Genomic DNA, 2,824 nt, shown 5'->3' on the forward strand with positions numbered 1-2,824 from the left:
TTTGATGAAAAGATAGAGGGGTAGAGGGAAATTAAGTGGCTTGCTTCTCTGGGATGACGTCCAGCTTCCTCCCATTTGCTTATCTAAATAATGCTGGGGATGTAGCTCAGTGGTAGAGTGCTTGTCTAGCATGCCCAAAGTCCTGGTTTGATCCCTAGCACTGCAGAAAAATAGTAATAAAAATAAAATAAATACTGCCCATACTTCAAGGGCCAGCACTCCTCAAGCACCACTTCTTTAAATCTTCCACACCCTGATCTCTGTTATCTCTGATCACCAGTTGCTTCAGGGATCAGCCCACCACAGATGGCTTCCCAGTCTGACTCTTCAGACCACAGGCTCCTGCAGGTAACAGCAATGCATATTTATTGAACACATGGATATGCTCAGACTATGGTAGGCACTTACATATACGAGGTAGGTTATTATTATTACACCCATTTGACAGATGGGGAAACTGAGGCATAGGGAAATTAATGAACTTGCACCAAGGTCAAAGTCAGTAGCTAGTCTGACTCCAGAGCCCTTGCTCTGAAACACCACTCCACAACATCTCCTTGATTCTGCTGTTATCATTTTTGTATTCCCATAGAATTCTCCCTGAGCACTGGGCATACAGTAAACATGCCTGTTCAGCTGCAGGCTGCTAGAACTGTGGTTCCTATTAGGGAAGATAATACCAAAGAGCCACTAGGTGGCAGCAAAGAGCCAGGCCCAGGCTCTCCCTAGGGCCGGCAGAGAAGAGCTAATTACCATTAAACATTTTGGTGCAGCTTGCGCTAGGCACTTTACAGACATCCCCTCTCCTCCTCTCAAAGGGCTTTGTAGATAAGTGCTGTTGCTTTCCCACTTCGCAAGGAGGAAAGGAGATTGGGGCTCAGATGGGTTGAGAAATTTGCTAATGTCAGGCAGCAGGAAAGCTAGGACTAAGCCAGGTCTGCCTACACCCAAAGTTCCTGCCAGTTCTGAGATGAGCCAAGGAACCCCACAGTGGGGTACCTCTAGGCTGAGTGGGTTCCACTACCTTCCACCCCAGCCCCAAGGGACACAGAAACTCCTGGGGAGGAAGGTAGCTAGCCCAAGGCTGGTTCCAAGGAGGTTACCATATAAGAGGCCCCACAGATGGTTATTTGAGGCAGGACTTACAGACCATCAGAACTGGAAGGATCACAGAGACCACGGGGCTGCGATGGTTACTGGACCAACTCTCTGGCCCTTCACCACCATGCATATGGAGGCTTCTGATGTCAATCATCCAAATGCCTCCACCCGGCTTCAGCCTGGCCACCTCCTCCCTCTGCCCCTGCCTTCATTTGGATGTTGAAAACTATCTAGACGGCCTGACCATGTCATCTTCCAACAACTCTTATCACCTCCACACCTAAACTCCAAGCTCTGGTAGACGGGGCCTGGTGCCAGCTGTCAGCGGCAGTGGCAAGACATCAAGGTGCAGTCATGTACAAGAAGCTGAGGGTGCATGGCCCAGGTGCCCATCGACCCTTGGGCCTCTCGTGGCCAGCAGCAACAGGAGAAACAGATGAGGGGCTCGAGCAGCAGTAGAGACATCAGGACTTGAGCTTCGGCACCTGGAGATGCTCCTGGCTGGGGCCACTGGGGTGGCTGGCTTGAGGACTGCAGGGGTCCATCTGTGGGCACTGTGTCCAGTCTGCCTCCCAGACAGCCCCTCTCCCCCAGTCCCTCCCAGGGCTCATTCAGCTAGACCAGCTCCTCTGAAAATACACATCTTGGGTTTATTTGGGGATGGGCATTGCAGGATCAGGCACTGTTTCTTTCTGGCAGGAAGAATCATGACCACTCTGCTCAGCTCACTTAGCACTTCAGGGGGATGTCCCTGCAGGTCCCCTCCCCATGTCCCCATTTCCTGCACACACGTCCACCCCCCTCCCTGCTCCCCGAGTCTCTCATTCTTTCACCAGCCGGTAGATGTGGTGTTGAGCCCCATGCTCGCTGGCCGACACCTCAAACACATATGCGATGCACAGCAGGGTCTCCTGTGTGTCTCTGTTGGTGACTACCTGTAGGAGAGACAGAGGAGACACGGTTAAGGCTCCACATGGGGACGACATGTGTGCCATCCGCCTACGGACCACAGTCCCAGGCCTGCGGCCCCCGCCCGCACACCTGCAGGATGGTGAAGTTCTCCAGCACGCTGTTCATCATGTACTTCTCGGGCAGATGCTTCAGCTTGTGGATGAAGTTGATCATGTATTCGCAGAGTGGGGACCGGTGGATGCGGTATGAGTAGTGGCCATTCTCATAACGGGCATACTCTGTCTGCAGGACCCAGAGGACAGTAGGGGCTTAGACTCCCTTCACCTGCCTCCCAGGCCCCATTCACAGGAAAACTCCCACAACCAGTCACTTTTAGCAGGAAGAAAAGGCAGGAGGCCTAGAGGCCTGAGAGCAGGGCCAACCTCTGAAGTTCAGTGACATTAAACCAAGTCTCCCTCCCTCATTAGGACAGGCGGATGAGGGGAGCTTAGAGACCCAGGAGTGGCAGCAACAGATGAGATGGAATAGGTGCTTCTCAATTCTGGCTGCACACTAGGGGACTATGGGGCAGAGAGTACCCAGGGACCCTTGTGGGGCTAGAAACCTACTATGGCGTAGATGTGAGGTGTCGCAAAAGCTAATGTGTGAGACAATGCTAGAAGGCTTGGAGAGGGGAATGGGATAAGTGGAGGAACTCTGGATGGGCCAAAGGGGAGGGAGGGGAAAGGAGGGGGCATGGGTATAGGAAAGATGGTGGAATGAGACGGACATCATTACCCTAGGTACATGTATGATTGCACAAATGGTGTGA

The 2,824-nt window shown here is 52.5% G+C and overlaps 1 long non-coding RNA gene across 1 annotated transcript; it reads right to left on the reverse strand.

Moving 5' to 3' along the window:
• Window positions 1-349: 349 nt before the first annotated feature.
• On the reverse strand, window positions 350-2,818 carry LOC107134559. Its single transcript, XR_001502444.2, has 2 exons — window positions 2,143-2,818; window positions 350-2,036 (listed from the first exon to the last, which is right to left on the reverse strand). It is a non-coding gene; the product is annotated as an uncharacterized LOC107134559 (long non-coding RNA).
• Window positions 2,819-2,824: the final 6 nt, after the last annotated feature.

Source organism: Marmota marmota, unplaced genomic scaffold, assembly GCF_001458135.2.
Source record: "Marmota marmota marmota unplaced genomic scaffold, marMar, whole genome shotgun sequence".
Lineage (NCBI taxonomy): Eukaryota > Metazoa > Chordata > Mammalia > Rodentia > Sciuridae > Marmota > Marmota marmota.